The 23,118-nt window shown below is 44.9% G+C and overlaps 1 protein-coding gene across 1 annotated transcript in view; it reads left to right on the top strand.

The window, feature by feature from the left end:
• Positions 1–11,421: 11,421 nt before the first annotated feature.
• The window catches only part of CPQ (carboxypeptidase Q), a 606,939-nt gene continuing 595,242 nt past the window's right edge, over positions 11,422–23,118 (top strand). The window contains exon 1 of the mRNA XM_077270925.1: positions 11,422–11,543. The gene's annotated coding sequence lies outside the window, so the exon portion shown is untranslated. The remainder of the gene's footprint in view (positions 11,544–23,118) is intronic.

Genomic DNA, 23,118 nt, shown 5'->3' with positions numbered 1-23,118 from the left:
CCACACCCACGGCTACTCAGACTTGACCATGTGGAAGACATGGTGGTGGTGGTGGCTAAGTGACTGGAAGCATTATCCGCTATCCAACCAACAACCATTTCACACTGCTCTGGCTTCAATAGTGGTGTGCTGTGATCCCATAGAAACTGGGACAGGAAGGTCGAGCGAGAAGCTGTGGGTCTTTGTTGTGGCCCACTTTCAGCTTGGCCACAGCCTCGTCCTCTGCATGCACCATCAGAATCACGTCCACTTCCCCGTCCCTTGCCTTGCCCATTTTAAATGGACTACTGAACTGTTTCAAAAGCTCAACACAAATGTATTTATTTGGAGGAAAAATTATATCTAATCAGTATGCCTTCAAAGCTATGATTTTTCCACTATAGATACTACAGGCCACAGACACAGATAACAGACTGTATAATTATTTGTTCTGTTGTCTGTGAAATTTTGAAAAAAAAAAAAAAAAGAGTAGAACAAAGCTAGCACACAGAACTATGCTACGTATGCTTGCGAGACTATGATTTTTCCACCACAGATACACCAGGCCTCAGCCTGACATAACAGACTGTATAAAAATCTTTTTTGTGTTTTTGTGAATTTTTGAAAAAAAAAAAGAGTAGAACAAGGCTAGCACAAAGAACTATGCTACGTATGTCTGCGAAGCTATGATTTTTCCACCACAGGTACAACAGGCCTCAGCCTGACATAACAGACTGTATACATTTTTTTTGTACTTTTGGTGATTTTTTGATAAAAACAAATGTGTGGAACAAGGATAGCAGACAGAACAATGCAACTTATGTCTGCGAAGCTACGATTTTTCCCCCACAGATACAACAGGCCTCAGCCTGACATAACAGACTGTATGAAATATTTTTTGGGTTTTTGTTGAATTTTTGAAACAAACAAACAAAAAAGTAGAACAAGGCTAGCACACAGAACTATGGTACGTATGCCTGCAAAGCTACGATTTCTCCACCACAGATACACAAGGCCTCAGCCTGACATAACAGACTGAGCTAAATGTGGCCTTGATTTTTTTTGGCACAACTAAATTGTGTCAACAAGTTGGCTATGACACACACAAAAAATTTTTGGGGCGCACTCACATATGATGCCTGGGACAAAAAAAAAAAATTAGTTTTCCATGCTCTTCGATTAGCATGACCTGGCTGTAGTCTGCAGCGTGACCAAGCAAATAAATGTAGAAATAAGGAGGCTATGGATTGCTTTAGAATAAAAGGAACAGGTATAATGTGAAAAAAAAATTGCCACAGATATGTGCACATAGACTCCCTGCCTACCTAGCGCTGCAATCACTGGACCCCCGAATTAGCCCTAAAAAGGACTGTTGGTTTCTCAGGAGTTGTGGACTGAACAGTTGCAGACCTACACTTACTATTAAAAGGACGATTCTGACCCTATCTCAGCAGCAGCTCTCCCTACACTAAGTCCGGAGCAGTATGCGGCGAGCAGGGCGGTGCCAGGTCTCTTATAGACCTTATGACGCTGTGCAGCCAGCCAATCATTGTAAGGCTACGTTCACATTTGCGGTCTGCGCCGCAGCGTCGCCGCATGCCTCATGCGCCCCTATATTTAACATGGGGGCGCATGGACATGCGTTGCACTTGCGTTTTGCGCCGCATGCATCACTGCGGCGCCCACGTCCGGGCGCAGAGGATGCAGCAAGTTGCATTTTTGCTGCGTCCAAAATCAATGAAAAAAAGGACGCATGCGGCGCAAAACGCAGCGTTGTGCATGCGTTTTGCTGCGTTTTTGTTTGCGTTGTGCGTTGCGGCGCCGACGCTGTGGCGCACAACGCAAATGTGAACGTAGCTTAATACCATAACAAAGATGTCTGCGGCATTACAGTGCATGGTAGACAATCCCTGCATTGTCATTGGTGCCAGAATTGCAGGGCGGAGACCCGAGCTCCCAACGAATAATCCCGGAAATACTCGCTGCTATCCGAGTACACCGATCACAGTGATACTCAGGCGAGTACCGAGTAGTGGTGAGCACGTTCGCTCATCACTAGTGGACATCATACTGTGTGTGGGGGCTGCTGGGACATTATACTGCATGTGGCTAGCATTGGGGACATAATACTGTGTGTGAGCTGTGGGGGCCATCATACTGCAATTAGGTGTTTAAGAGAGCCATTATACTGTTTATAGGGGGTGTAGTGCAGCGGCAGCACACTTATGCAGTGATGAGGCAGTGACCCAGCAAAGATCAAAGCAAAATGTCTCTTTAACCCCTTTCTGTCATTGGACGTACTATTCCGTCCATGTGGGGTGGGCCCTACTTCCCAAGGACGGAATAGTAAGTCCAGCACGATCGGCCGCGCTCACGGGGGGAGCGCGGCCGATCGCGGCCGGGTGTCAGCTGACTATCGCAGCTGACATCCGGCACTATGTGCCAGGAGCGGTCACGGACCGCCCCCGGCACATTAACCCCCGGCACACCGCGATCAAACATGATCGCGGTGTACCGGCGGTATAGGGAAGCATCGCGCAGGGAGGGGGCTCCCTGCGTGCTTCCCTGAGACCCCCGGAGCAACGCGATGTGATCGCGTTGCTCCGAGGGTCTCCTACCTCCTTCCTCGCTGCAGGTCCCGGATCCAAGATGGCCGCGGCATCCGGGTCCTGCAGGGAAGGAGGTGGCTTACCGAGTGTCTGCTCAGTGCAGACGCTGGTAAGCCTGCAGCCCTGTCAGTGAGATCGGTGATATGACAGAGTGCTGTGCACACTGTCAAATCACCGATCTGTGATGTCCCCCCCTGGGACAAAGTAAAAAAGTAAAAAAAAAATGTCCACATGTGTAAAAAAAAAAAAAAAAAAAAAAAAAAATTCCTAAATAAATAAAAAAAAAAAAAATTATTCCCATAAATACATTTCTTTATCTAAATAAAAAAAAAAAATCAAACAATAAAAGTACACATATTTAGTATCGCCGTGTCCGTAACGACCCCACCTATAAAACTACATAACTAGTTAACCCCTTCAGTGAACACCGTAAAAAAAAAAAAAAAAAAACGAGGCAAAAAACAACGCTTTATTCTCATACCGTCAATCAAAAAGTGGAATAACACGCGATCAAAAAGACAGATATAAATAACCATGGTACCACTGAAAACGTCATCTTGTCCCGCAAAAAACGAGGCGCCATACACCATCATCAGCGAAAAAATAAAAAAGTTATAGTCCTCAGAATAAAGCGATGCCAAAATAATTATTTTTTCTATAAAATAGCTTTTATTATATAAAAGCGCCAAAACATAAAAAAATTATGTAAATGAGATATCGCTGTAATCGTACTGACCCGAAGAATAAAACTGCTTTATCAATTTTACCAAACGCGGAACGGTATAAACGCCTTCCCCAAAAGAAATTAATGAATAGCTGGTTTTTGGTCATTCTGCCTCACAAAAATCGGAATAAAAAGCGATCAAAAAATCTCCCGTGCCCGACCATGTTACCAATAAAAACGTCAACTCGTCCCGCAAAAAACAAGACCTCACATGACTCTGTGGACTCAAATATGGAAAAATTATAGCTCTCAAAATGTGGTAACGCAAAAAATATTTTTTGCAATAAAAAGCGTCTTTCAGTGTGTGACGGCTGCCAATCATAAAAATCCGCTAAATAACCCGCTATAAAAGTAAATCAAACCCCCCTTCATCACCCGCTTAGGCTACGTTCACATTTGCGTTGTGCACCGCAGCGTCGGCGACGCAATGCACAACGCAGGAACACCGCATGCACAACGCTGCGTTTTGCGACGCATGCGTCCTTTTTTTGCTTGATTTTGTACGCACAAAAAATGCAACTTGCTGCGTCCTCTGCGCCATGACGCGTGCGCCGCAGTGACGCATGCGTCGCAAAACGCAAGTGCAACGCATGTCCATGCGCCCCCATGTTAAATATAGGGGCGCATGACGCATGCGGCGACGCTGCGGCGCCCGATGCTGCGGCGCAGAACGCTAATGTGAACGTAGCCTTAGTTAGGGAAAAATTAAAAAAATTTAAAAAATGTATTTATTTCCATTTTCCCATTAGGGTTAGGGCTAGGGTTAGGGTTAGGGCTAGGGTTAGGGCTAGGGCTAGGGTTAGGGCTAGGGCTAGGGTTAGGGCTAGGGTTAGGGCTACATTTAGGGTTGGGGCTAAAGTTAGGGTTAGGGTTGGGGCTAAAGTTAGGGTTTGGATTACATTTACGGTTGGGAATAGGGTTGGGATTAGGGTTAGGGGTGTGTCTGGGTTAGAGGTGTGGTTAGGGTTACCGTTGGGATTAGGGTTAGGGGTGTGTGTGGATTAGGGTTTCAGTTATAATTGGGGGGTTTCCACTGTTTAGGCACATCAGGGGCTCTCCAAACGTGACATGGCGTCCCATTTCAATTCCAGCCAATTCTGCGTTGAAAAAGTAAAACAGTGCTCCTTCCCTTCCAAGCTCTCCCGTGCGCCCAAACAGGGGTTTACCCCAACATATGGGGTATCAGCGTACTCGGAACACATTGGAGAACAACTTTTGGGGTCCAATTTCTCCTGTTACCCTTGGGAAAATACAAAACTGGGGCTAAAAAATAAATTTTGTGGAAAAAAAAATATTTTTTATTTTCACGGCTCTGCGTTATAAACTGTAGTGAAACACTTGGGGGTTCAAAGTTCTCACAACACAACTAGATAAGTTCCTTGGGGGGTCTAGTTTCCAATATTGGGTCACTTGTGGGGGGTTTCTACTGTTTAGGTACATTAGGGGCTCTGCAAACGCAATGTGACGCCTGCAGACCAATCCATCTAAATACAAAACTGTGGGCTAAAATATAATTTTTGTGGGAAAAAATTTTTGTTTTATTTTTACGGCTCTGCATTATAAACTTCTGTGAAGCACTTGGTGGGTCAAAGTGCTCACCACACCTCTAGATAAGTTCCTTAGGGGGTCTACTTTCCAAAATGGTGTCACTTGTGGGGGGGTTTCAATGTTTAGGCACATCAGTGGCTCTCCAAACGCAACATGGCGTCCCATCTCAATTCCTGTCAATTTTGCAGTGAAAAGTCAAACGGCGCTCCTTCCCTTCCGAGCTCTCCCATGCGCCCAAACAGTGGTTTACCCCCACATATGGGGTATCAGCGTACTCAGGACAAATTGTACAACAACTTTTGGGGTCCAATTTCTTCTCTTACCCTTGGGAAAATAAAAAATTGGGGGCGAAAAGATCATTTTTGTGAAAAAATATGATTTTTTATTTTTACGGTTCTGCATTATAAACTTCTGTGAAGCACTTGGTGGGTCAAAGTGCTCACCACACCTCTAGATAAGTTCCTTAGGGGGGTCTACTTTCCAAAATGGTGTCACTTGTGGGGGATTTCAATGTTTAGGCACATCAGTGGCTCTCCAAACGCAACATGGCGTCCCATCTCAATTCCAGTCAATTTTGCATTGAAAAGTCAAATGGCGCTCCTTCGCTTCCGAGCTCTGTCATGCGCCCAAACAGTGGTTTACCCCCACATATGGAATATCGGCGTACTGAGGACAAATTGTATAACATCTTTTGGGGTCCATTTTCTCCTGTTACCCTTGGTAAAATAAAACAAATTGGAGCTGAATTAAATTTTGTGTGAAAAAAAGTTAAATGTTCATTTTTATTTAAACATTCCAAAAATTCCTGTGAAACACCTGAAGGGTTAATAAACTTTTTGAATGTGGTTTTGAGCACCTTGAGGGGTGCAGTTTTTAGAATGGTGTCACACTTGGGTATTTTCTATCATATAGACCCCTCAAAATGACTTCAAATGAGATGTGGTCCCTAAAAAAAAATGGTGTTGTAAAAATGAGAAATTGCTGGTCAACTTTTAACCCTTATAACTCCCTAACCCAAAAAAATGTTGGTTCCAAAATGATGCTGATGTAAAGTAGACATGTGGGAAATGTTACTTATTAAGTATTTTGTGTGACATATCACTGTGATTTAATTGCATAAAAATTCAAATTTGGAAAATTGCGAAATTTTCAAAATTTTCACCAAATTTCCATTTTTTTCACAAATAAACGCAGGTAATATCAAAGAAATTTTACCACTATTATGAAGTACAATATGTCCCGAGAAAACAATGTCAGAATCACCAGGATCCGTTGAAGCGTTCCAGAGTTATAACCTCATAAAGGGACAGTGGTCAGAATTGTAAAAATTGGCCCGGTCATTAACGTGCAAACCACCCTTGGGGGTGAAGGGGTTAATGTTCAACTCAGCAAAACACAGTACACGATATCCTCTGGATTACAGTCACTAAACACGCCAACCAGTGCACCTCTGACCAGTTACTGTGGGCGACTGCACCGCTGTGTTAATATGCTACTCACAGCTTTACACAGTACATGATATACTTCAGTTTACAGTCACTAAACCCACCAGTCCTCCTCTTGAGACCTGTTACCGTGGGTGACTGCATCACCGTGTTAATGTTCTACTCACAGCATTACTCTGTACACGATATCCTCCAGATCGCAGCCGGAAACCATATCCTCTAGTTTACAGTCACTAAACATGCCAGTCCGCCTCTTACCAGTTACCGTGGGCGACTGCACCGCTGTGCATGCTGTGGGTGCCAGGTGTCTCAGCTCCCCTGGCTGCTTGGCTCAAGTTGCCTGTGTTTCCTCACACAGCAGCTCTGCAGAGCTGACTGCTTTGCCCTCTAGCATACACCAGACTGACTCTGACCCTGAAACACCCAAACCCTATACTGCAAGGTTTTTACCTAGCCACTTGTGGCCTTCAGGCACATGGAAAACCCGGCCCGAAATGAAACGGACTGCACGACTACCATCCTGCAGTCTGTTACAAAACACAAAAGCCCAGAGCAGGTTTTCCCTAAATCTGCCTTGGACAACCAGAATGTCCAAAACCTATATTCACTTTAGTCTGCATTGTAACCACAGTTACGCCTGTGACTGCAATGCACCCCCAGGGCCTTAATACGCCTCCGTGCGCATCCTGGGGAGAACACACAGCGACCCCTACCTGTGACATCAGTCACTGAATCACACGGGCTATGGGGGACATCATACTGTTTATGGACAGCTATTGGGGATGTTATACTGTATATAGTGCTATGGGGGTCATCATATTGCATTTAAGTGGCTGTGGGGGACCGCATAGAGGGCTGTGGACGCTGCCAAACTGTATATAGTGGGCTGTGGGGGACATGACACTGTGTATAAAGAGCTATGGGGCACATCATACTGTATTTAGGGAGCTGTGGGTGGAACGCCTGCCAGGGCAGCGGGGCACTCGGTACCGGGTCCGGTACTTAACCCGCCGTCAAGGGCAATATGTTTCATAACGAGTTTAGGGGCATTGCGCCTGTCTGGCACAGGATAGAAAATTGGCTATATTTTCCTTTTTTAAAAATCAGTTACCTTAATAGGAATGTAATAAATGAGAATACACATAATCAGGTTGAAAAAAAATGTTTATTAACCAAAAAAATAATATGTTTCTATCTCTTGAGCATCCTCCTCACTCTCTCCATCTTGATCTGTATCAGACACATCTGGACATTCTTCCACATCATCTTCTGAATCATTGTCACTTTCTTCCCCTAAATCTTCTAGCTGTAAGGGGTCTATCTCATCATCAAACAGTATATTTTGCACTTGCTCAACATGAAGGGCATTGGACAAGTCAAATATTCTCCTCGCCATTTCAGAAGAAAATGAAGCAAGAGAGAGAATATGTGTTAGGGCGCAATGTGCCTGAGAAGCACACTCTTATTTATAACAAAACCTTCTATGACAAATCCACAAATTTAGCACTAGCTATTCATAAAACAAGCTAAAAAAACTATTGGGATGAATAAAAACAGCAAATACTAAAAGTCAAAGGTGTGACGCATTCAGGGGCAATGAGCCGGAGAAGCCAAAACACGGATATCTGATCTCCTGCAGCTCTGCAGCACAAGATGCTTCTCAGGTTTCACACAGCCTTTAAAGTTAGGAAGGTACTGAGAGGAGGGTGTTTCCCAGACAAACCACTGAAAATAGAGAAATGAAACTAAGTGAGCTGCGCCTGTCAGATCAGTTGCCCCTTACGGAGGGTTAAGGCTATGTGCACACGTTGCGGATTAGGCTTAGGAATTTCTGGTGCGGATTCTGTCTCTCCTGGCAGAAAACGCACCTGCGGTTTTTTGTGCGGTTCCGCGTTTTTTTCTGCGGTTTTCTTGCGGATTTGCTGCGTTTTTTACCCCTGCGGTTTTCTATAATGGAATGGGTACAAAAACGCTGCAGACTCACAAAAAAGAAGTGACATGCTACTTCTTTTAAACCGCAGCTTTTCCGCAGCGGATTTTCCGCAAAGTGTGCACAGCATTTTTTTTTTCTCATTGATTTACATTGTACTGTAAATCAATTGCGGATCTGCAGCGTTTCTGCACCTCAAAAAATGCTGCGGATCCGCAACGTGTGCACATACCCTAAAAGGGATGTGTGACTGCAGTGCGACCCAGTCCGTAGCCCTGGGCGCCCATGTAAGAGGGTAAAGTCTTTAAAGGGGTTTTGAGAATAAAGTTTGTTTGTGACGCCACCTGTGGTTCTCGGTCAGAGGTGACCGATGCTGCTTAAAGGGGTCCTCTGGGGTGGTGTTACGGCAGCTGAGATGGTATGGCTTCCCACAGGTGAAGCTGGGTCCCCAGGGCTCCCGATGTATAGCTGAAGATGGTGAATGGTGCAGTAAGGCTACTTTCACACTAGCGTTAACTGCAATACGTCGCAATGCGTCGTTTTGCCGAAAAAACGCATCCTGCAAAAGTGCTTGCAGGATGCGTATTTTCTGCATTGACTAACATTAGCGACGCATTGCCACACGTCGCAACCGTCGTGCAACGGTTTCGCCATGTTATGGCGGACCGTCGGGACCAAAAAACGTTACATGTAACGTTGTTTGCTCCCGACGGTCCGCTTTTTCCGACCGCGCATGCGCGGCCGGAACTCCGTCCCCACCTCCCCGCACCTCACAATGGGGCAGCGGATGCGCTGGAAAAATGCATCCGCTGCCCCCGTTGTGCGGCGGAGACAACGCTAGCGTCGGTGACCTCGGCCCGACACACTGCGACGGACCGAGCCCGACGCTAGTGTGAAAGTAGCCTAAGACACGGAGGACACAGGTTTGCAGTCTTTTTACCTGGTTTACTGAAGACTTCAGAAAGCCACAGTCCAGGGCACCAAATCACAGGTACAGGCAGGGTCCGGCCAGCTTGGAAGCAAGTTCAGAGTCCCCTCTACCAGGTGGAGGTAGAAGCCTTCCTACTAGCGCTGTGGTGTAGTCCCTTGTTGTCTGTGGCTTCTGTCCAGGTCCTCACTGTTCTCTCTCTGTCCTCCTTAAAGGGTAGGACACTAAGGCTACTTTCACATTTCTGTTTTCTTGAATCCGTCACAATGCGTCATTTTGGGAAAAAAACGCATCCTGCAAATTTGCCCGCAGGATACGCTTTTTTCCCATAGACTTGTATTGCCGACGGATCGCGACGTATGGCCACACGTTGCGCCCGTCGTGCACTGGTTGCGTCGGGTTTTGGCGGACTGTCACAGAAAAACGTTCAAGGGAACGTTTTTCTGTACGTCGCATCCAGTGTTTCAGACTGCGCATGCCCAGCAGGAAATATCGCTCTCACGATCTTTTCTCACCCTGCAGTCTGACGGAAATGTGAAAGCACACACTTCCGTCGGTACGTCGCACCGACGCTTCGTGACCGCCCTGTACCGACGGAAATGTGAAAGAAGCCTTACCCGTATGACAGGTGACTCGAGCCTTTTTACAGGGTCTCTATCACGACCTGGGCTCTATGCGCCATTGTGTCTCCAGGTGTTAGGGCAGACAGGTGACGTGTAGTCCAGCTGTCCTGCCGGTTTCTGCTGTGCTTATTGGAGTCGACACAACCTGTCTTCCGGCTACCGGTATCTGCGCTCTGCAGGGAGGTAGCTCATTAGCAGCTATTCTCCCCAGTTCTCACTCTCCTGTGCTTCGCTCTCCTCCACGCTCACTACAAGCTGGTCTTCTTTCTGTGTTATCTCTGTCCAGGAGCTGCAGCACCCTCGTGGCTGCACGGCCCCTCAATCCTCAGACTCCCGTGTCTGCTCAGCTGCACTCCTCTCTTACCAATTACGGCTAAGCTGATGTTCCTCGACAAGCTCCCCTCTGGCAATCTCTGTCTAGCCCCCTCTGACAGGGAGCTCCTTCTTAGCACATCTTTCTGCTTCACTGTCCTCTCACAACCTGACTACTTTCCCTCCAGACCAGAATATATATCTAGGGGAGCCACCCATAAGCTGGATCAGAGCTCCCCCTTCTGGCCTAGAGTGTGAACATGTTGCATGGTTGTGTTTACCTGATAAAAGATCTTCCCTCGCTTCCAAGCGTGACATCACGCTCCCCGTGAGGAAAGCAATGCTGCTGTAACAACCAGGACCCTGGGGTGTTAAATGGGGACATCATACTGTGTGGAAGGCACCGTGGGGGCATCATGCTGTGTGGGGAGTACAGCTGTTACGTCATTGTACAGTGTGGTAGGAGCTGTAGGGCCTATTATTCTGGGCTGGGGGGACTACATGACAGTATGTGGGTCCTGTCTGGACATTATAATGTAGGGGTGGGGGCGAGTGTTGGGAACATGACAGTGGTCACATACTGTGCGAAAACACTCATAGGCTTTACTAGAATACTTTAGGTTGGGCGCATACACTGGACCGGGTGAGGTTAGGGTACTGACTGATAGAATTTGCTCATGGGTGCGATACTTAAAACTGTGTCCTTCTATCCTATGTTTAAAAGTTGTGAGGTAAATTTACAAGGACTTTTCTCCTGGACAGATGAAGAATGGGCACGTATGAAGCAATATGGTGGCATTTCTGATGTCGCCAGCGACTATTGGGAAGATCTGAGTGACATGATGCTGATCACTGTGTGTGGCTGACTGTTAGTAGTAGGGGGGATGGCGGCCATGTTAGTGGAGCAGTGTGTATGTGATGTGACCAGCGTCTCTGGAGAGCTGCTGCTCCTTCCTCACTTTACTACTGACTAGTATCAGAAATGTGTGTTTTGAACGTTGTCCCTCAGGACCGTACCACTTTATAATAGGGGTGTTTAAAGAAAAGAGATTCAGGGTGTAATTTGAAAACCTTTACCTCCTAGTATCGTCACATTCAGAAACAGCACAGTCTCCTGCGTGTGACGTGTAAGCCGCTATTACCACGCACGTCATGTTGTCATTAGGGTAACACTGGTCTGGATAAACCCTTCCCCCCTTTCTGGCACTTAGGACGGCCGGTTCAGGAAGTAAACGAAACGTGTTGTGAAATTAAAGGGAAATAAATGGTAGATAACTGGAGCACGGGAATGTCCTGGACTGTAGGACGTACAGCTCGGGTGACGGCCATTTTATTGGAGTCCAAAACTGATGCAGTGAGTGAGCAGTAGCAGGGCCGGTGCTGGAGACGCGGAAGTTACCGTCAGTGCGGCCTCTTGTGGCAGAGGGACACTTGACTGGTTCTTGGTAAGTTTTTGGGGTGGTCACGTACTAATGGGGGGTTATTGGGTATAAAGATCTGGTGTGGGAGCTCAGGGCATTCTGGAACTTGTGGTGAACTGTTAATATCTTACATTTCTGGCGTAAAGGTGTAGATGTGATTTACTTTCACTTACATTTGCATAATCTAATCTAATGGGGGTTTGATTTAAGGGATTTTCTAGGACTTTTTTTTTTAATTTGGCCAAAAGTTGAGACAGTTAAAGAATTGAGCATTACGTATGACATCAATTCCTGATGCTCTGGCATCCGTCCATCAGTCGCCTGACCGCTGCAAACAGTCACATGCATGCACCGCTAAGACACCACGTGATTGGCTGCAAGGATCAGGTGACTGGCACATGCTGACATCCAATACCAGTGCAGAGCAGGGTGTCGGGGGGCCGGAGCATCGGGGGAAGGAGATTTCTGGATTTTCGGTCATTGTTACTTTTTTGTTTAAATTAGAGGGGTAATAGCAAAATTATCATGGCATTACGAAATGACAAACGCCAACAGCGACAGACAGACCCCATTGACTATAATAGGGGTCAGTTGGGGTTTTAATAATTTTGTCCGGTGTTTTGAGCAAAATCTGCGACGGGTGCTGCAAGCAAGGGCTCCAACATGGGTGTGAACAGAGCCTTATCTGCTGTGCAGTTCTGTGTGCTCTACTGTACTCTGTTATCAAATAACAACTTATATAGCCAACTACCATGGTAACACTTAATATTTCAGAAATCTGTACCACTAGTAAAAAAAGACCTATCATCAAATACATAATAGTAACACGGAAAAAACATGATAAACGGTCAAACAGAGTATTATACCAAAAATATACTTTATTGATGATAATTAAATCAAGTGTAAGGAAGGAGATACAAAAAAGGCGACACATAGGAAGCGCTGTAAAAACTAGCAGGAGGCACGTACACAGGAATACCAGTCCACAGAGAGTCTAGTACTAACATAGTCACATGCTCATAATATATACCGGCATAATCCAGAAAAAATAAACAAAATGTAAAAAGCAACCTAAAAAATAAACAAAACAAAATAAATATAGATGTATATGGACTAATCCATTAAGGGTGTTATCAGCCATTCTCTGTCCTCCGTAGTACACGCAATATTGCCTTGCACTGGTGTGTACTCTGGAGGACAGAGAATGAACTTCAATCCAATATTGCAGCCAGTGGGTAAGGAAAGGGTGAATCAAACACCCGAAAACCCCGCCCATATGACCCAAAACCGGTCCCGCCAAATTCAGGTGACAGGTTCCCTTTAATTGAAAGAATGACCCAGACTCATTTTAATAAATTCTAATTAAACCATACTTACTACCTCGCCCATTCCCCCAACGCCATTGTCATCTGCAAAAGCGTTAAAAAACAAACTACAATATTCCTCACCTTTCCACAGAGAAGATAATCCATTTGTCCCACGACGGGTTCAGCTCTGCTGCATCTAGATGGCAGGCTGCATCGTTGCATGATTAGACCATACAGCCTGCCATCCAGCAGAGACACTGAGCAGCGAGTGCCCAGTGTCTCCCTGTGAACTCCTACCTGTCTGATGGCACCCAGAGCGTGACAAAGTTCTCCTGCTCGCGGTGCTGTCAGACAGGTCCTGCGAGTTCACAGCCAATTAGCTCACTTCACCTATGTGACGTCAGCGCGAGTGCGGTGGGAAATTTTACCTCAGGATAGGTCATCAGTGTCTGATTTGGTAGTGGACAACCTCTTTAATCACAGCAGATTTTTTGCACAAAAAATGTAATGGAAGAAATATGGCATTTGTGCCTCTTGGGAACATGGCCTTACTGCTATGATGGAACAGAAAATCAGAAATGTTTAGTGCAGATGTGAACATAACCTAAGCCAGTGTTCCCCAACTCCGGTCCTCAAGAGCCACCAACAGGACATGTTTTCAGGATTCCCTTAGTATTGCCCAGGTGATAATTGCATTACCTGGAAAGGCAAGAATTTCATCACCTGGGCAATACTAAGGAAATCCTGAATACGTCACCTGTTGGTGGCTCTTGAGGACTGGTGTTGGGGAGCACTGACCTAAGCTATAAGTGTGAAGGAGGTCATAAACTGTGAATATCCCAGCCATAACTTCCCAGAGATATTCTGATGGTGTCTCTGTCGGAAGCTGCAGATTTGTTGCAGAAATTACAGGGACTGATCAATGTGCTTGCAACCACAACAAACCAGTTTAGTTGCAGAGATTTCTGCTATACGTGAACTCACCTTTAAGGGGTTGTCCGGGCATATAATATTGATGGCCTATCATCAGGATAGCTCATCGATATTTTATTGGTGGGACTCGGGCATCCTGAACCTGCACGGATGAGATGTTATCACCTCCAGCAGCTGCATCTAAACAATATACTGATTATACTGATATAAGGGCAGCCCCATTAAATGTTTACATCTGGCCACCACCGGAGCTAATAACAGCTGATTAGTAGGGATGTCGGACCTCCATCTATCTGATACTGACACCCTATCGTATGGATCAGGGCTCATTCATCCTAGTTTATTGTATGAGGGTTATAGGTAGTTTTCATGGGTAGCACTCGTACCTGTCATAGTTTATGGGGTTGTTCACGGAAAATGTCGGAGACATGTTCGATTTTGATCCAAGCGTCGGATCTAAATCGGCAATGCTAGTCGAAATACACAGACGAATAACTGAGGCCTAGGAGATTGTGCTCATGCGTCTTGTTTCACAAGGAAAATCCTCCCTGGTAACCTGGAACTGTGTTTTTGTTTTTTTCTTGTCAATGTTGGCTGACATGCCATTGTTAGTAGTATTTTACCTGATGCTGTGATGGCGAAATATGGGCACTGGGGAATCTTGTAAACTTGTGATCTTTCTTTAGCTTAATTGTTGGATCTGCATACCTTTATTTTTTATGAATTTATGCCTACACCTTGATTTGTCCCATCATTTTTCCAAAGTTTCTTTAACCGTTGTGCTTTATATTTGTTTTGGAGGTTTGGACCTCTTAATACCTTGCTTGTAGTTAGATGGCCTATGTGCTTTCAGATATCTTGATTTTATGTGAGACATAAACTATCTGTCAATCACCATTTAACCCCTTTCTGACCTCAGACGGGATAGTACGTCCGAGGTCAGCTCCCCCGCTTTGATGTGGGCTTCGGCGGTGAGCCCACATCAAAGCCGGGACATGTCAGCTGTTTTGAACAGCTGACATGTGCCCGCAATAGCGCCGGTATTAACTAGTTAAATGCCACTGTCAAACGCTGACAGCAGCATTTAAATACCGCATCTGGCCGCACGGCCGGAAATGAGTGCATCGCTGACCCCCATCACATGATCGGGGGTCAGCGATGCGTCAGGATAGTAACCATAGAGATCCTTGAGACCTCTATGGTTACTGATGCCGGCCTGCTGTGAGCGCCACCCTGTGGTCGGCGCTCATAGCAAGCCTGTAATTAAGCTACATAGGAGCGATCTGATGATTGCTGCTATGTAGCAGAGCCGATGAGGCTATGCCAGCTTCTAGCCTCCCATGGAGGCTATTGAAGCATGGCAAAAGTTAAAAAAAATGTTTAAAAATATATTGAATAATTAAAAAAAATATAAAAGTTTAAATCACCCTCCTTTCGCCCCAAAATAAAACAATTTAAAAATAAAATCAAATATACACATATTTGTTATCGCCGCCTTCAGAATCGCCCGATCTATCAATAAAAAAAAGGATTAACCTGATCGCTAAACGGCGTAGCGAGAAAAAAATTCAAAACGCCAAAATTAAGTTTTTTTGGTCGCCGCAACATTCCATTAAAATGCAATAACGGGCGATCAAAAGAACGTATCTGCACCGAAATGGTATCACTAAAAACGTCAGCTCAGCACGCAAAAAATAAGCCCTCACCTGACCCCAGATCACGAAAAAAGGAGACTCAAGAGTATCGAAAAATGGCGCTTCTTTTTTTTTTTTAGCAAAGTTTGGAATTTTTTTTCACCACTAAGGCTACGTTCACATTTGCATTGTGCGGCGCATCGTCGGCGACGCAACGCACAACGCATGCAAAACGCAGGCACAACGCAGCGTTTTGTGACGCATGCGTTCATTTTTTGCATGATTTTTGGTGCAGAAAAAACTGCATCATGCAGCGTCCTCTGCGCCCTGACAGTTGCGCCAAAATGACGCATGCGTCACAAAACGCAAGGCAACACATGTCCATGCGCTCCCCATGTTAAATATAGGGGCGCATGACGCATGCGTCGCCGCAGCTGCGCCCGACGCTGCGCCGCACAACGCTAATGTGAACGTAGCCTTAGATAAAAAATAACCTAGACATGTTTGGTGTCTATGAACTCGTAATGACCTGGAGAACCATAATGGCAGGTCAGTTTTAGCATTTAGTGAAGCTAGCAAAAAAGCCAAACAAAAAACACTCATGGGATTGCACTTTTTTTGCAATTTCACCGCACTTGGAATTTTTTTCCCATTTTCTAGTACACGACATGGTAAAACTAATAACGTTGTTGGAAAAATACAACTCGTCCCGCAAAAAATAAGCCCTCACATGGCCATATTGACAGAAAAATAAAAATGTTATGACTCTGGGAAGGAGGGGAGCGAAAAACGAGCACGGAAAAACGGAAAATCCCAAGGTCATGAAGGGGTTAAAGGGTACATTGTCTTAACCCTGAGAAGCAGCCGGAAATGTCTAGGTGTCTCTTTCCCTTATAACTTGCTGTTCACTCCATGTTGTCCAGTATAATCTGTCTCTAGCAGCAGAGATAAAGTACAGAAAGTGGGGCTTTATCCGTCCACTCCTACTCTCCTGTCTGTCCGCTCCTGCTCTCCTGTCTGTCCGCTCCTGCTCCTGTCTGTCTGCTCCTGCTCTCCTGTCTGTCTACTCCTGCTCTCCTGTCTGTCCGCTCCTTCTCCTGTCTGTCTTCTCCTGCTCTCCTGTCTGTCCGCTCCTGCTCTCCTGTCTGTCCGCTCCTGCTCTCCTGTCTGTCCGCTTCTGCTCTCCTGTCTGTCCGCTCCTGCCCTCCTGTCTGTCCGCTCCTGCTCTCCTGTCTGTCCGCTCCTACTCTCCTGTCTGTCTGCTCCTGCTCTCCTGTCTGTCCGCTCCTGTTCTCCTGTCTGTCCGCTCCTGTTCTCCTGTCTGTCCGCTCCTGTTCTCCTGTCTGTCCGCTCCTGCTCTCCTGTCTGTCCGCTCCTGCTCCTGTCTGTCCGCTCCTGCTCTCCTGTCTGTCTGCTCCTGCTCTCCTGCCTGTCTGCTGCTGCTCTCCTATCAGACCTGCATTACTATCAAATGGCCACTATAAAGAAGCTGTAAACAGCTGATAGGTGGAGGTGTCACCTGTCGGACCCCACTGATCTGATGTAGATGATTTGTACTAGGGGTAGGTTCACACTGCAGATGTCTCCACATCTGTGAAAAACGATCCAATTATTCTGATCAGTGTCATCAGATTTTCTAGGAAGTGGCGAGAAAAAAAGTTTCTCCTTTCGGTCAGTCCATGAAAATCGGATCGTACTCAGATCTCATCTGAGTACGGTCTGATTTTTTTCACGGACCTATAGACTTGCATTTCCAATTTTCATCCAACACTTGGATTAAGATTGGACATGTTTGAATTTTTCCTAGGGACAGCTCCATAGAACATCATATATACGAGTGCTATCCTTGAAAACCGCTGGGTAGCACTCGTCCAAAAAAATTTGGTTGTGTGCACTAACCCTAAGAATAGGTCATTAATATCTAAGTCTTGAACAATATTAACCTTGTATTTTTCAAGTAGCCTGGTACAAAAGTCTCAGCATTTAGTGACGGTTGCCACCACATTGACGATGTGATGGGTTATGTGATTGCATCAGACTGTAACATCAGGATCTCATGACTGATGATCACAGGGTCTTTGATGGACAAACATCACATTGCTCTCATTTCCCTGAGCCCCGTTTTCCAGGACTCCTAATGAGAGTCTGAATGCTGCTATTTTCATGTGAGAGAAGTTGTGGTTTGCAGCTAATGAGGGCTTATTACAATCAGCTGGTGCAATAATCATAATCGTCTATTCATGGGAAAAAATACATTCAGACAAAAATTTCAAGAACAATTTGGCAGATGAGATTCTGTGCCGTCCTCACAGCTCCTTTTAGTCTATTGTCAATTTAGTCATTTGGTTTAAGATCCCATCTGCATTTTTACTGGAGCTTGAAAATCTACATAGAAAATATATTCAAACCCAAAATGGAATATAGGCTGAAATTTTAGGAAACTGATATGTAGAAACAGCATAAAAGTGCAAGGCTGGAAAGTTTCAGCAGGTTTTAGCTTAAAGGGGTATTTATGATTACTGGCACAATCAGTTCTCAATCAAGAAATCACTTAAGTAGCACCTGCCTGGCAATGTGAAGTAGACCAAAAGATCCTCAATAGCTAGACATGAAGAAATTTTGGGACAAATGAGAAACAAAGTAATTGAGATCTATCGGTCTGGGAAAGGTTATAAAGCCATTTGTCAAGCCTTGGGACACCTGCAAACCACAGTGAAAGCCATTATACACAAATGGTGAAAACATGGAACAGTGATGAACCTCTCAGGAGTGGCCAGCCAACCAAAATTACCCTAAAAGTTCAGCGACGACTCATCCAAGAGGTCACAAAAGACCCTACAAGAACATCTAAAGAACTGCAGGCCTCACTTGCCACAGTTAAGGTCAATGTTCCTGACTCCACCAGGTTCCCTTTAAGCTTCACACACCTATTGTTACTTCCAAAGAGAGAGTTTATAAGAGGCTGTACAAAGGATCAGTCATGTTGAAATCCAGCATGCACTATCGTAGATTTCTCCATACAGTAGAGGTTGTGGACAATTAGACTGCTTCCATAAAGGAATTGTTCGGTAAAAATAAGCCACAGGATAAATTGCTGATCGGTGGCTGTACCACCGCTAGGACCCACACTGATCTCTAGAACGGGGAATTTTGATCTCTGATAGGGGAACTTTTCTCTCTATTGCAAGATGCCTCGACAAGTCAGATACCGATCACCCGCTTCCCTTTACATCTCCACAGTGGAAGCGGCTTCTTACCCAATGGCTAAATTCTTGTAAGCAATATGCTGATGGCGGAGGAGAGTGTTGTAAGAGATCTGGGTGCTTCTTGCAATATTACCCTCTAGAATTGATAGCAACATTAACACTTTCTGAACCTGATCGTGTCCCTTTAAACCTGTAGTGATCTGTCCACGTCAGACATGTGTGGTCCCGGAGCACTGACATAATGACAGACAGTAGCTGGGAGCTTTGTAGTCATAGTGACATTGAAAATGTTCTAATATGAAGCTTTAAATATCCGTCTGATATTGATCCTAAGTGAAGGGGTTGATATATTCATTTACCGCTGTCCTTATTTCAGCGGAAAAGTGCAACCATTAGCCAAAGCTGGAAATTCAAAGTTGTACTTTTTCGCTCCATGGCAGAGAGTAATCGTATATATATTTCTTATTGTTCGATGTCTTGACCCTCCCCCATACAAATTAGATGGCTGTCAACCGAATGATGCTTTGGCCGTCAGCCATCTTGGCCATCTCTTCCATACACACAGGAGCGTTCATTTGTCCGAGCTTCCTTGTATCCTCTATGAGAAAGCCACTGACAGACCTCTTTGCCGGCGGTTTATCTCCGAGAGAACAATATGATCAGCCATCTGAAATCGGACGTACAATCTACACCAGAGGTGTCAAACTGCATTCCTCGAGGGCCGCCAACAGGTCATGTTTTCAGGATTTCCTTGTATTGCACAGGTGATAATTTAATCACCTGCACAGAATGATTCCAGCACCTTGTGGAATGCTAAGGAAATCATGAAAACATGACCTGTTGGCGGCCCTCGAGGAATGCAGTTTGACACCTCTGATCTACACATTAGAGTGTCGGCTGGACGTGTTGATATCGGTGGTTATGACCGACATTAGTCTAATGGATTTGGGGGGCTTTATTCCCACATAGATTGAAGGTGTCTCAGTAACTGGGCCATATATCAGGGATACCATGAATGGGGGTCACTGTTTGAAAACAGGATTCAAAATACTTGATGGGGATTTCATCAATCGATTTACATCATACACGTTGAATATGTTTGTACAACACATACAATGCTTGCGAAAGTATTCACCCTCCTTGGCTTGTTACCTACAACCTGTGTTTACATATTTTCGTAATCCGATTTGTGTGTGATGCATCAGCACTAAATAGTCTAAGATGGTGAAGTGAGAAAAATAAAGGTATAAATTAAATTTATGAGATCAAATAATGAAAAATTGGTATGTATTCAGCCATTTTGCTATGAAGCCCGTGTCACATTGGCAGTGCCTCTGCCGTGCCACAACAGCAGAACAACAAACCCCCCCCATAAGTGACCCCATTTTGCAACCTAAACCTCTCAATGAATTCATCTAGGGGTGCAGTGATTATATTGGGCAGCACGGTGGCTCAGTGGTTAGCACCAAGGACAACATCTGCAAGGAGTTTGTATGTTCTCCCCGTGTTTCTGTGGGTTTCCTCCCGGTTCTCCGGTTTCCTTCCACATTCCAAAGACATACTGATAGGGAATTTAGATTGTGAGCTCCATTTGGGACAGCGATGATAATGTATGCAAACTGTAAAGCGCTGCGGAATATATTAGCGCTATATAAAAATAAAAAAAAATAAAAATAAAGATTATTATTATTATTGACACCACAGGTGTATCACAGAATTTTTTTACCATTGGGCAGTGAGTAAAAAATAACTGCTGGTACGTTACATTTTTACCACCAAAATTATCTGGTAGCCCCAGATTTTCTATTTCCATACTGGGAAATGGGTAAAAATGGCACCAGAATATGTCCCACTTCTGCTGAATGTAGAAATACCCCATATGTGGCTGTACAGTACTGCTTAGTTATATGGCGAAACTCAGGAGGGATGGAGCGCTATTTGCCTCCTGGAGCACAGATTTTCCTAGAGTCCATATACAGAGCCCCTAAGTGCTAGAAAAGCAGAATCCCCCCTCAAGTGACCCTATTTTGGAAACTATACCCCTTTGGGAATTTATTTACAGATGTAATGATGATTTTGACTCCATGGGTATTTTCCAAAAACAACCAGCAGTGGATGTTGCTGAGTGAAAATTGCAAACTGCGATTGCAGTGACCAGTATGTTGTAGTGATCAATACGTTTTAGTGACCAGTACATTATGCCCAGCCTGTGGTTCTGGAGATACGCAGCCGTAAATTAGGCGGGCTCTCATCACTACAGAAATGACAAACATGTGGACGCTGAATGTTGTTTAGACACACTGGGGCTCGGAAGGGAGGGGGGCATTTGGATTTGGGAGCAGAGAATTTGCTGAATTTCTTTTTCTTTCCAGAGCCTTTTTGCCACCAGTAATGTGGAAGCCCCCTATATTTCCGACAACAGATGATGGACCTGAGTGGGGACTTGCTTTTTTTGGGGATTGAGCTGAAGCTTTTATTGGGAACATTTTACATGACATTCGGGATCACAGTTATCCGGCGCTCTGCGCTGAGCACTTACTTTGGGGTTTCCATTTAAATCTCTGAGTGACATGATTCAAATGAAAACCCCGGGGGATCTATTTACTATAATGAGGCAGCAGAGTTACTCTGGACTCCATCTGGCCTCTGTTCAGCATTGTCATTCTTTTCAGAAGTGCGCAAAACTGTGGCCAATGGCACTTTTATACAATCCTTTAAAGACGGACATCACCAGATCACAGGTCAGACGGCGTCCACAGTCATTGTAGGGAATCTTCTGCCAAAGATTCGGACTGAATCACGCATTTCAGAGATTCACACGGTAAGCGCTCAGCGCAGAGCGCAGGATAAATGTGCGCCAAGCCTTACTGTGATCTTTGGGAGGCAGAATGAAAAAATCAACAGCAGAAGAAGAATTGGTTTTATTTATATCTTACGCTGTTCCTTGTGCAGTATACGTGATTAGACGACTTTATTCTTCGGTTCGGTGCGATTACAGCGATACCAGATTTATTTGGGGTTTCTATGTTTGGCTGCTGTCACACACTAAAAGTCGCATCCCCATATTTAGAGAGCTATAATTTTTCCATATTTCGTCTGACAGAGTCATGAGAGGTCTTGTTTTTTTTGCGGAAGAGTTGACGTTTTTATTGGTACCATTTTTAGGCACATGACATGTTTTGATCGCTTTCTATTCCGATTTTTTGGGAGGTAAAATAAACACAAACCTGCAATTCAGAAAATGTTTTTTTTTTTAATACCATTATGCTTGTGGTAAAATTCTTCGGGTCAGTACGATTACAGCGATACCCCATTTATATATATTTGTTATGTTTTGGCGCTTTTACATAGTAAAAACTATTTTTCTGCTGATGGAGTTGTATGGCAGCTTTGTTTGCAGGACAAATGACGTTTTTAGAGGTACCATTTTTATTTACATTTGTCGTTTTGATCGCGTGTTATTGCACTTTTCATTCGGCGGTATGATGATAAAGCATTGTTTTTTGTGTCTTTTTTATGTTGTTCACTGAAGGGGTTAACAAGTGGGATAGTTTTATAGAGAGGGTCGTTACGGACTCGGCGATGCAAAATATGTGTACTTTTTGTTTGTAAATAAATGTATTTATTGTAATAATATTTGTTTCTTTTTCTTTTTGGGGGGAATTTGTAAAAACATTTTTACACTTTTTAATAACTTTTTTTTTTACTTTTTAGATTGGCCCAGGGTGGGACATCACTGCACAGTAACAGAACGCTGATCTGATACTCTGCAATGCTTCTGTACTGCAGAGCATCAGATCGGTATCTGACCGGCAGGGAAGCAGGTGTGTCAGGTCTCGCTCTGAGCAGGCACTGACAGGCCACCTTCCCTGTAGGACCCTGAAGGACCTTGCAGCTATCTTCCGCCCAGAGGTCTCCATGGAGTCCATCAGACCATCGTGTTGTTCTGATGGAAGCACACAGAGAAACCCCTCCCTGCATGATGCTCCTCAATGTCGCTGTCACGATTGACAGCAGTATCAGAAGGGTTAATCGCGCATGATCGTTGCTTGCACTGATTGTGGGCATTGCTGCAGGGTCTCGGCTCTCACATACAGCTGGCACCTGATTGCCGCAGCGCTCAGCGTGAAGTTGCGCTATCAATGCGCCATTCATATACTGCTCTTTTTCGGGAATGATAGCATCATAGCGTCGGGTCAGAGACCCTGTTTTCAGTGACGTGTCACTTACTGGGCTGCTTGGTGCAGTTTTGATAGAATCCCTGTTTTCTCTACTGTAAATGTAGCAGTGATCAGAATGCTGAACTGGGAATAACTCCGCCCACACCCCTGATTGGCAACTTCCAGTATACACTGTCAGCAAGCTGCCAATCAGTGGTGGGGGTGGGGTTTCACAGATTAGCAGGACTGTTTACATGTAACCCCTAGTCCTGCCATAATAATATCCTGCTGATAAAACACTGATTGTATTGAAACTACAGTGGAAAGCCTGATAAGCGACACATGCCTGGAATCAGGCT

Source organism: Ranitomeya variabilis, chromosome 6, assembly GCF_051348905.1.
Source record: "Ranitomeya variabilis isolate aRanVar5 chromosome 6, aRanVar5.hap1, whole genome shotgun sequence".
Taxonomy (NCBI): domain Eukaryota; kingdom Metazoa; phylum Chordata; class Amphibia; order Anura; family Dendrobatidae; genus Ranitomeya; species Ranitomeya variabilis.
Note: the sequence above shows the minus strand (reverse complement) of the source record. Positions and strands in the feature narration are given on the sequence as shown.